Raw genomic sequence first — 12,639 nt, 5'->3', positions numbered from 1 at the left:
AACTGCCTCAGAATATAAGGACATTACCTTAAAACTGAGATGCAGAGGATTTTTGTTAGCCGGAGAGTATGTCTCTGTGGAATCTGTTGCCACAGAGGGCTGTGGGGGTTGGGTCATTGAGTCAATAATGGATAGGTTCTTAATTGGTAAAGGGATTAAGGGTTACAAGGAGAAAAGGCAGGAGCAGGGGTTGATTAAAAACAAAATCAATGATTGAATTGTGGAGTGATTTGGATGGGCTGAATAGCCTATATCATCTCTTAAGGGGAAAGGGGAAAAGGAAGTAGTAGAAGAGGAATGGGATATGTTAGGAGATAAGGAATACACAAAATGTATATGTATCAACATACAGATCAGGTGCAGGTGTAGGCACTTCAGCCTTTCAAGCCTGTTCTTCCATTTATGAAGACATAGGCTGTTGCAATTATAACCTCTACACTGCTTCCCTGCTTATCCATGGTGACCTTTAACCTCTCTGCTTATCAAATATCCAACTACCTCTGCCTTATAAATTCTCCAAGACGACCTTCACCACTGTTTGATGAAAACAGTTCCAAAGGTCTTTGATCCTCTTCTCTGTCTTCAAAGAGCGCCTCTAGTTCTCCCACAACCCTCAGCTCGCTCTCCCTCAGGCCCCTCAGCATCTTACACATTTCAAGCAAGTTCCCTCTCACTCTTCTAAATCAGTGGATACATCCCTAACATGTCCATCCTCCCTACATACTGTAAGTCCTGCACTTCCTAGGGTTAGAGCTAGTAAAACTGACTGAAAGCACCAATGTACTTCATTAAGTAAATGGGTGGCTAGCAGTGGGCATGGACTCAGAGGATTTTGTTTCCATCATGTATCTCTGCATGACCAGTGCTGAAAATATTAATCCAGATGTCATCTCATCAGTGGGCTATAGGATAGAATTATGACCTCCCTACTGCTGTATTCAATTCTCATAGCAATAAACAATAACATCTGGATAGATTTCCTAATTACTTGCAATAACTGCATCTAGCCTATTACAAGCCATGCACTTGGCACTGGAATCCTTCAGGACCTCAGTGCTGTGAAAAGAAGGGTAAGTGAAAGGGGAAGGAGATGGCCTCAACTGCACATACACTGGACCATCTCTATTCCACACAAGAATACAAAAAAATAGGGGTAGGCTGTGCAGCTAAACCCTTGAACTTCCCCACCATTCTGCTCCACCAGGGACTGAAACTGCAACAATTACAATGTTGACATCTCCTTTCCCCCCAAAGATGCTGAGTTCCTCCAGCAGATTGTATGGTGCTTCAGAGCTCAGTATCTATAAACTTCTGGTAGCTCTCAGCTACTACAAGTCCACCTTTCCTCTTCTTAATCAATACCACAGGAAAAGCTGGTATCTACGTGACCTGCCCTCACAGTGGAAAGGAGATCACTTCTAACTAGGTCCATGAAATAATATTGCTTACTCTTTAAATTAGACGTAATAAAACAAATGGCTGGAATAACTTGGTTAGTGTCCAGGTGGGACATTAACATCATTTCTCTGCATTTTAGCCTCCAGACCTCTGGGATGAACATCTGGCTTCAGCTGAAGGGCACATCTGGCCAGCATGCTTTGACTGTCCATTGATTATGGCCTGCACGAGCTGGCTTTAAGCACAGCTGGTGTGCTACAGTGGCAACTCTGCTCTGTGGTTCAGAATAAGCAACTCTTAATGAACAGTTGGCTGAATCTGACATGGAGTGCGTGATGTTGAGCTCCTGGATTGATAAGTAATCCATTCCTGAACTCTAAACAACACTCACCTTGACAACTCAGCCGTGACTCAGTGTTGGCACTTGTGGCCAGGGAGGGGTCAAGAGGTTAAACCTTGCCACAGAAACTTGGCAGCAAAATCCTGAATTCAACACTGAGTGATGGCTGTACTGTTGAAGACAAGGTAACAATTATGAAAATCAGAAGCCTTCTCAGAATACAATTAGAGAAAAATGGTAGCAAGGATGTATAAAATTCAGAGGTTTTGAGCTCCTGTTTTGATAAGACTTGGTTTCAATAGTGTTTGTGAAGAAATGGGTAGCAGATGGGAGTTAAAGCAGATGTGGGTAGACAATCCAGAGCAAATATCAGAAAGGTAAAGGGAGTTCAGGGAAGAGAAATGGTTTGAAGGTACAGAGGTAGACCAGCTGTAAGACAGCAAGCTCTTCATAGTGGAGTGTGATGAACTCTTGCAGATCAAAGAGATTGACATCCTTTCATGCTAATTCAGAGGCATCTCTGTTATCATATATGTACATCTTGGCTTCTCTTGCAAATACTTTGTTTTTGTTTCACATTCCAGTGATTCTGAACAGTACGTTCTGCCTCATGCGCTTGCATCTCAGACTCCAAGAACACACAACAGCCCAAGGCTTAACTTGCCTCTATTTTAGGCTCATGCCCTCTTAACCTGTATATTAAGGTGCTTTACAACTTGCAGTGATGCCACTTGCCTGAGAATGAAAGGGAACAACAAAAAAGTTATATCTTAGATATATAGGTCTCTCTGTACACAGAGAGGCTACCATGTGCATCTACTATTTCTACTCTTAGTCCACATTGAAAGCAGTTCGAGTACAGTCCAAAGATTTAGACACAATATATTACAACAGTGGCAGCATATAAAATCATTTCAATAGCTGTAAGCACTTTGAGACATCCTAGGGATGGGGACAAAGGTGGTATAAGTACATTCCTTTCTTTTTAACCATAAACTTATCAAAGGGTGAGAAATAGTACATTCAATGACATTGGAATTTGACTGAGGAACGTAATCAGTGAAGGCACAGTGGTTTTTGTCAAGTTGCAGAACCCCTTAGGTGTTGACCAAACAATCTGGAATGTAGTACTGTGGAGGCCATTCGATCAATCATGTCAGTGCCAGCACATTGAAGGAGACCCAATCCAAAAAGTCTTGTGTTTCTACCACCATTAGGTGCACAACCAGCTTTGTTTCAAAAGTTTGCATAGGGTGCTTGCCCCACTTTTCACAACATGCATTCCAGATCATAACTCACTGCAGACATTGATCTCTGCTTCTTTTACTAATCACTTTAACTCTTTGTCCTCTGATCAATAACTTTCTGGGCATTGAAAGAAACCAGATCATCTTAAGACAGCAGCAGAATTAGGCCACTTGGCCCTTCGAGTCTGCTCTGCCGTTCTATCATGACTGATATATTATCCCCATTCCCCACTTTCTCCCCATAAATTTGAAATCCTAACTAATCAAGAACCTATCAACTTCCATGTTAAATATACCAAATGAGTTGGCCACCGCAGCTGTCTGTGACTTAAGGTTCCACAGATTCACTACCCTTTTGCTAAAATTTCTCCTCATCTCTGTTCTAAATGGACGTCACTCCATTCTGAGGCTATGCTCACTGGTCCCAGAGCATTCAAACACTCCTCATACATTAACCCTATCACTTTTGGAATCATTCTCGTGAGCCTCCTCTGGACCCACTCCAATACCAACACACCTTTTCTGAGATAAGGAACCAAAAACTGCTACAATACTCCCAGTGCCGTCTGACCACTGCCTTATAAAGCCTCAGCATCAGTGCTCTCCTGCTTCAAAACATCCACCATACCCAAAAAGACCAAGGTATCATGTCTGAATGACTGGTGTCCTATCACACTCACCTCAATAATAAACAAATGCTTTGAGAGGCTGCTCAAGGACTACATCTGCAGCTTGCTACCACCCACACTGGACCCCCTACAATTTGCAAACCAATCAACAGACGACACAATAGCCACAGCTCTACACACCGTCCTTACACATCTGGAGAAGAAGGATGCTTATGTGAGAAAGCTGGTCTTGGACTACAGTTCAGCATTCAACAGCATATTCCCTCTAAGTTTAACAAAAAGCTCAGAGACCTCAGCCTTCACCCTGCCTCATGCAGCTGGATCCTGGACGTCCAGTCAGATCATGGTAAGAGTGGGCTTCCTCACCTCTGCCCCTCTGACCCTCGACACAGGTTCCCCTCAGGTCTGTATCCTAAGACCCCTCCCTTACTCTCTGTAAACCCATGACTGTACACCACCCACAGCTTCAATCTGCTAATTAAATTTGCTGACGACACTACACTGATTGGCCTAATCTCAAATAATAATGAGGCAGCCGACAGAGAAGAAGTCATCACCCTGACACAGTGATGTCACGAAAACAACCTCTCCCTCGATGTCGCAAAAACAAAGGAGCTGGTGTGGACTACAGGAGGAATGGAGACAGGCTAGCCCCTATTGACATTAATGGATCTAGGGTTGAAGGGTGAACAGCTTCAAGTTTCACATCACCAAGGATCCCACATGGTCTGTATGTACTGGATATGTGGTGAAAAAAGCATAACAGCGCCCCTTTCACCTCAGATGATTGAAGAAGTTTGGTATGGGCCCCCCAAATCCTAATGGTTTTCGACAGGGACACAAATGAGAGCATCCTGACTGGCTGCATCACTACCTGGTATGGGAACTGTACTTCCCTCAATCACAGGACTCTGCAGAGAGTGGTGCAGACAGTCCAGCGCATCTGTAGATGTGAATTTCCCACTATTCAGGACATTTACAAAGACAGGTGTGTAAAAAGGGCCCGAAGTATCATTGGGGACCTGAGTCATCCCAACCACAAACTGTTCCAGCTGCTACCATCCGAGAAGTGGTATCGCAGCATAAAAGCCAGGACCAACAGGCTCCGGGACGACTTCTTCCACCAGGCCATCAGACTGATTAATTCACGCTGCTACAGTTGTATCTCTATGCTATATTGACTGTCATGTTGTACATACTATTTATTATAACTTACTATAAGTTGCACATTGCACATTTAAACAAGAAGTAACGTAAAGATTTTTACTCCTCATGTACATGAAGGACATAAGTAATAAAGTCAATTCAATTCAATTCCTTGCTCTTCTATGCTAGTCCTCTCAAAATGAATGCTTTCATTGCATTTGCCTTCTTTACAACTGACTGAACCTGCAAGTTAACCTTTAGGGAATCCTGAACAAGGATTCTCAATTCCTTTTGCACTTCTAATTGCTGAATTTTCTACCTGTTTAGAGAAGAGTCTATTCCTGTATTCCTTCTACCAAAGTGGATGAACATACACTTCCCTACACTCTGTTCCATTTGTCACTTCTTTGCCCATTCTCGCAATCTGTCCAAGACCTTCAGCAGACTCCCAGGTTCCACAACACCCCTTTATTCGCACTCTTTGCCCTCTGCCAGTCAGCCAATCTTCTATCCATGCTAATATCTTCACTCTAATACCACGGGCTCTTTTCTCGTTAAGCAGCCTCACATGCGGCACCTTGTCAAAGGCCTTCTGAAAATCCAAAAAAAACAACATTCACTGACTCTTTTTTGTCAATCCTAATTGTTATTTCCTCAAAGAATTCCAAAATACTCACCAGGCAAGATTTTCCCTTAGGGAAACCATGCTGATTTTGGCCTAATTTATCATGCACCTCCTAGTACCCTAAAAACTCATCCTTAATTATAGACGCCAATATCAATAAGTGGCCTTTAATTACCTTCCTTCTGCCTTCCTCCCTTCATAGGGAGTGGAGTAAAGTGAAGTGGAATACAGGGAGTCTCTAGTAACACACACAAAATGCTGGAGGAACTCAGCAGGTCAGGCAATGTTTATGGAAATGAATAAACAGTTGACATTTTGGACCAGGACTGGAAAGGAAGAGAGAAGATGCCAAAATAAGAAGGTGGGGAGACGGAAGGAGGACAGGTTGAAAGGTAATAGGTGAAGCCAGGTGGGTGGGAGAAGGGGTATGAAGTAAGAAGCTGGGAGGTGATAAGTGGATAAGGCAAAGGGCTGAAGAAAAAGGAATCTGACATGAGTGGAGAGTGGATCATGGGAGAAAGGGAAAAAGAAGTGATAGGCAGGTGAGGAGAAACCGTATGAGGCCAGAGTGGGAAGAGGATACATGGAGAGGACAAAATTACTGGATGTTGGAGAAATCAATGTTTATGTTATCGGGTTGCTAGCTATCCAGACTGAATTTGAGGTGTTGCTCCTCCAACCTGAGAGAGGCTTCATAATGGCAGAAGAGGAGGCCATGGACTACCATGGAATGGGAAAGGGGATCAAAATTGAAATGGCTGACAAGAAGAAAATTCCACTTTGAAAGGGTCTCTCCTCATTTCCTCAATTTATAAACTGAGACATACTCAGAAATTGCTGGAAATCTTCAGCAGCTCAGGCAGCATTTATGGAGGGAAAAACAGAGTCAACAGTTCAATACAAAGCAAGCTGAAGTCCAATCTATTCATAGACTCTGTGCCTCTGTACCCAGACTCTACCTTGTCACTGATCTGGGTCACTACCTTTAGAGTTGTGAGTCTGGCGCTCTAGGTCTCTCTGTGCCTTTCCAAAATGGCACACAGACTTAAACAGAGAAAGATAACATGCTTCAGCCACTAAAAACAATTCAGATAAATACATGTGTACAGTTCACTGTTGAATGCTTTAAGACATACTTTCACACTAAGCAAGAGCAATCAGTGACAGGCACAAAATTTGAATGAAGGCATATCCACTTACACCTTGATGAAAGAACAAAACCTGGGAGTTTGACTCTGTTGCTCCTTCCACAGATGCCGCCTGCCCTTCTGGCTGTGTCCTATCACTTCACCTTGCTAGAATTTGAAGTGATGAATTTGATTCTCAGCCACAATAGTACAGAGGCATCTTCAGATTGACTGTGCCACTGCTCGGGTCTGGCCAGGACCTATTTTGTGTGTCTATGAAATTTAAAAGACTCACAAGATAAAGTGAGAAGCTTAGTTAAACTATCTGAAAGCTTTGAGATAGAAGAATTTGTGGAGTAATCGGAAGAGTAGATATGAGCAAACTATCACCACTGATCACTGAACTATTTCAGGCCTGATCCTGGGTGCAGAGGGGTTATGCACACGAAGGGGCAATTTCCTGTGTGTTTCCATGGAATTCCACCTACTTCTGCAAAAATAAGGAGGAGCATGAGTACGTATGAGCATGACATGGTAAAAATATGTTAAGGGTGCATTAGTTATAAGAAGTTCAGTATTGCAAGTGATTTCAGTGAAACTCTAAGTCTATCAGTTTATGTGCAAGTACGTTTTATGTTTTAAGACTTTTCTCTCTTTGACTGTCTTGTTATCTTTTTCATTGGTATTAGAATGAATTACTTATTTCATATTGAACGGCTCAGTAACAGGAGCATAAATGCCATCTCCAGTTTCATAATAACAACACTGTTGGTGTCATAAACTCAAGAGATTCTGCAGATGCTGGAAATCCAAAGCAAGACACACAAAATGCTGGAGGAAACATAGAAAACCTACAGTGCAATACAGGCCCTTTGGCCCACAAAGTTGTTCTGAACATGTCCCTACCTTAGAAATTACTAGACTTCCCCATAGCCCTCTATTTTTCTAAGCTCCATGCACCTATCCAAAAGTTTCTTAAAAGACCCTATCGTATCCACCTCCACCACCATTGCCGGCAGCCCATTCCACGCACTCACCACTCTCTGAGTAAAAAACTTACCCCTGACATCTCCTCTGTACCTACTCCCCAGCACCTTAAAACTGTGTCCTCTGGCGGCAACCATTTCAGCCTTGTGAAAAAGCCTCTGGCTATCCACATGATCAATGCCTCTCATCATCTTATACACCTCTATCAGGTTGCCTCTCATCCTCCGTCGCTCCAAAGTGAAAAGGCCAAGTTCACTCAATCTGTTTTCATAAGGCATGCTCCCCAATCCAGGCAACGTCCTTGTAGATCTCCTCTGCACCCTTTCTATGGCTTCTGCACACTTTCTATAGCTTCCATATCCTTCCTGTAGTGAGGCAATCAGAACTGAGCACAGTACTCCAAGTGGGGTCTGAACAGGGTCCTATATAACTGCAGCATTACCTCTCAGCTCCTAAATTCAATTCCATTGTTAATGAAGGCCAATACACTGTACGCTTTCTTAACAACAGCATCAACCTGCGCAGCTGCTTTGAGTGTCCTATGGACTCGGACCCCAAGATCCCTCTGATCCTCCAACCTGCCAAGAGTCTTACCATTAATCCTATATTCTGCCATCATATTTGACCTACCAAAATGAACCACTTCACACTTCTCTGGGTTGAACTCCATCTGCCACTTCTCAGCCCAGTTTTGCATCCTACCAATGTCCCGCTGTAACCTCTGACAGCCCTCCACACTATCCACAACACCCCCAACCTTTGTGTCATCAGCAAACTTACTAACCCATCCCTCCATTTCCTCATCCAGGTCATTTATAAAAATCATGAAGAGTAAGGGTCTCAAAACAGATCCCTGAGGCACACCATTGGTCACCAACTTTCATGCAGAATATGCCCTGTCTACCACTACTCTTTGCCTTTTGTGGGCAAGCCAGTTCTGGATCCACAAAGCAACATCCCCTCAGATCCCATGCCTCCTTACTTTCTCAATAATCCTTGCATAGGGTACCGTATCAAATGCCTTGTTGAAATCCATATACACTACATCTACAGCTCTTCCTTCATCAATGTGTTTAGTCAAATCCTCAAAAAATTAAATCAGGCTTGTAAGACATGACCTGACCTGGACAAAGCCATGCTGACTATTCCTAATCATATTATACCTCTCCAAATGTTCATAAATCCCGCCTCTCAGGATCTTCTCCATCAAATTACCTACCACTGAAGTAAACCTCACTGGACTATAATTTCATGGGCTATCTCTACTCCCTTTCTTGAACAAAGGAACAACATCCACAACCCTCCAATCCTCCGGAACCTCTCCTGTCCTCACTGATGATTCAAAGATCATCGCCAGAGGCTCAGCAATCTCTTCCCTCACCTCCCACAGTAGCCTGGGGTACATCTCATCCTGTCCAGTGACTTATCCAATTTGATGCTTTCCAAATGCTCCAGCTCATCCTCTTTCTTAATATCTACATGCTCAAGCTTTTCAGTCTGCTGCGAGTCTGCACTACAATCACCAAGATCCTTTTCCATAGTGAATACTGAAGTAAAGTGTTCATTAAGTACCTCTGCTATTTCCTCTGGTTCCATACACACTTTCCCACTGTCACACTTGATAAGTCCTATTCTGTCATGTCTTATCCTCTAGCTTTTCACATATTTATAGAATGCCTTGGGGTTTTCCTTAATCCTGCCCACCAAGGCATCCTCAAGGCCACTTCTGGCTCTCCTAATTTCCTTCTTAAGCTCCATCCTGTTAGCCTTATAATCTTCTAGATCCCTAACATTACCTTACTCTCTGAACCTTTTGTAAGCTTTTCTTTTCTTCTTGATGAGATTTATTACAGCCTTTGTGCACCACGGTTCCTGTACCCTACCATAACTTTCCTGTCTCATTGGAACGTACCTATGCAGAACTCCACACAAATATACCCTGAACATTTGCCACATTTCTTCCGTACTTTTCCTTGAGAACATCTGCTTCCAATTTCCTGCCTGATAGCCTCATAATTCCCCTTACTCCAATTAAACGCTTTTCTAACTTGTCTGTTCCTATTCCTCTCGAATGCTATTGTAAAGGAGATAGAATTATAATCAATATCTCCAAAATGCTCTCTCACCGTGAGATCTGACACCTGTCCAGGTTCTTTTCCCAATACCAAATCAAGTACAGCCTCTCCTCCAGGTCAGGCAGCATCTATGGAAATGAACCAACAGTCCACATTTATTCCTCAGCATAGATTCTGCCTGCCTTACTGAATTCTTCCAGCATCTTGAACGTGTTGTTCTGTTGGTGTGTTGCTCACACCACTGGATTACAGGAGGAAAAAGCAAGGCTAGGTCAGCTACGGAGTCCACGGAATGCCTGGACATTTTTACAACCTTTGTTCTTCCAAAGCAACTTGAAAGTAATGAGGTGCTTTGGTATCATTGTTATAATGGATGAGATGTGGTGTTAAATATAAATATCACATGTTCCCACTGACCACAAAGTAATGATGTCCAGTTATTGGTGTATGTTAAGCTCTAACTGTTAAGAGTCATGGCACAGGAGATTTCAGAGAGAACAGACAAGGGCCTGACCTCAAATCTTATGTGAAAGACACCCATCAACTGCTGTGATGTACTGGAGTGTGACCTGGATCAAGTGCTCTGAATACTGGGGTAAACCATAACCTTTGATGTACAACATAAAACAGAAACAATTCCAAAAGTGACACCAATCAAAAGTTTCATTCCCCGCAGGCAAACACCCTAAGGCAATTCTCAGAAGGAGGAAAGATAAAAAGATTTCATATCAGATTGGGAAGTTTAGAAGACAAGGACTGAGAGATAGAGGAGAAAAGTGCTTGCGCTGCAGTGGACTGGAACTACGATTGTCAAATCCTTTCAAGCACTCTCTGTCCTTTATTTTATAAATCTGAGCAAGATGCTAAAAGGTCAGCACTAGTAAAATTAAAAATTACTGAAGTGGTATTGTAGTATTGATATCTTCATGTAAATTCAGTTACATTAAACATTCTTCTACCACAATTGATTTTACAATCAACATGATCAGAAGAGGAGAGTCTGGAAGCACACGTAGAACCAGTATTACGTCAAACAAGCACATAATTGACCAATTATTTTTATGCTGGTGTTTTGTGGTGTGTCAACACCTCTTATGAATCTAAGAATAACATGGGAAAAATTGCAAGGTTTGGGAGATGGCTGGGAGCTTTCTCACTCTGAGGCACTGAGCAGCTGATGGGGGTGCAGGCAAGAAGCAGAGAAGGGGTGCAGGAGGGGGAAGTTAATAATGAAGGGCATGACCAAGGGGAGACAAGATTAGAAATAAGTGGTGTAATGAGAGACGCGGCAATGAGGGGAAAGAGAGACTAATGAGAGTAATGAGAGGAGAGTGCTGAGGAATGGAATGTAGGCATGAACACAAAGGCTATTGGTCAGAGTGAGACCAGACATCCTGTGGGGCTAGTGGTCAGAGTTAATCCAGACATCTGTGGGGCTATTAGTCAGAGTGTCTAGACATCTGCGAGGCTGTTAGTCAGAGTGATACCAGGCATCTGTGGGGCTATTGGTCAGAGTGAGTCCAGACATTCTGTGGGGTATTGGTCAGAGTGAGTCCAGGCATTTAGTGGGGTATTGGTCAGAGTGAGTCCAGTCATCTGTGGGGCTATTGGTCAGAGTGAGTCCAGACATTTAGTGGGGTATTGGTCAGAGTGAGTCCAGTCATCTGTGGGGCTATTGGTCAGAGTGAGTCCAGACATTCTGTGGGGTATTGGTCAGAGTGAGTCCAGGCATCTGTGGGGTATTGGTCAGAGTGAGTCCAGACATTCTGTGGGGTATTGGTCAGAGTGAATCCAGGCATCTGTGGGGCTATTGGTCAGAGTGAGTTTCAATATCGATAGAGCTATTGGTCAGAGTGAGTCCAGACATCTGTGGGGTATTAGTCAGAGTGTCCAGACATCTGTGAGGCTGTTGGTCAGAGTGAGTCCAAACATACTGTGGGCTATTGGTCAGAAAGAGTCCAGACATCTGTGAGGCTATTGGTCAGAGTAAGTCCAAACATCCTGTGTGGCAATTGGTCAGAGTGTCCAGACATCTGTGAGGCTATTGGTCAGAGTGAGTCCAGTCATCTGTGAGGCTATTGGTCAGAGTGTATGGACTTCTGTGAGGCTGTTAGTCAGAGTGAGTCCAGGCATTTGTGAGGCTATTGGTCAGAGTGAGTCTCAACATCTATAGAGCTAGTGGTCAGAGTGAGTCCAGACTACAGTGGGGCTATTGGTCAGAGTAAGTCCAGACATCCGTGAGGCTATTGGTAAGAGTGTGTCCAGACATCTGTGGGGCTATTGGTCAGTGTCAGTCCAGACTTCTGTGAGGCTATTAATCAGAGTGTGTCCAGGCATTTGTGAGGCTATTGGTCAGAGTGAGTCCAGGCATCTGTGGGGCTATTGGTCAGAGTGAGTCCAGGCATCGGTAGAGCTATTGGTCAGAGTGAGTCCAGACATCTGTTGGGTTTTGGTCAGACTGAGTCCAGTCATTTGTGGAGTTATTGGTCAGAGTGAATCCAGACATCTGTGGGGTATTGGTCAGATTTAGACCAGGGATTTTTGGGGTTATTGGTCAGTGTGAGCACAGGCATTTCTGGGGTTATTGGTCAGAGTGACTCCAGACATCTGTGGAGCGATTGGTCAGAGTGAGTCCAGACATCTGTGAGGCTATTGGTCAGAGTGAGTCCAGACATCTGTAAGGTTATTGGTCAGAGTGTGTCCAGACATCTGTGAGGCTATTGTTCAGAGTGAGTCCAAACATCTGTGAGGCAATTGGGCAGAGTGAGTCCAGACATCTCTGAGGCTATATGTCAGAGTGTCTAGACATCTATGAGGCTGTTAGTCAGAGTGAGTCCAGGCATTTGTGAGGCTATTGGTCAGAGTGAGTCCAGACATCTGTGGGGCTATTGGTCAGAGTGAGTCCAAACATCCTGTGGGGCTATTGGTCAGAGTGAGTCCAAGCATCTGTGAGGCTATTGGTCAGAGTGAGTCCAGACATCTGTGGGGCTATTGGTCAGAGTGAGTCTCAACATCTATAGAGCTATTGGTCACAGTGAGTCCTGACATCTCTGGGGTATTGGTCA

General features: G+C 43.7%; 1 long non-coding RNA gene across 1 annotated transcript in view; it reads left to right on the top strand.

Moving 5' to 3' along the window:
* Nucleotides 1–1,887: 1,887 nt before the first annotated feature.
* Nucleotides 1,888–12,639, top strand: part of LOC132399433 (uncharacterized) — a 249,104-nt gene continuing 238,352 nt past the window's right edge. The window contains exon 1 of the long non-coding RNA XR_009513997.1: nucleotides 1,888–1,923. This is a non-coding gene — a long non-coding RNA (uncharacterized LOC132399433). The remainder of the gene's footprint in view (nucleotides 1,924–12,639) is intronic.

This window comes from Hypanus sabinus, chromosome 9 (assembly GCF_030144855.1).
Source record: "Hypanus sabinus isolate sHypSab1 chromosome 9, sHypSab1.hap1, whole genome shotgun sequence".
Classification (NCBI taxonomy): Eukaryota; Metazoa; Chordata; class Chondrichthyes; order Myliobatiformes; family Dasyatidae; genus Hypanus; species Hypanus sabinus.
Note: the sequence above shows the minus strand (reverse complement) of the source record. Positions and strands in the feature narration are given on the sequence as shown.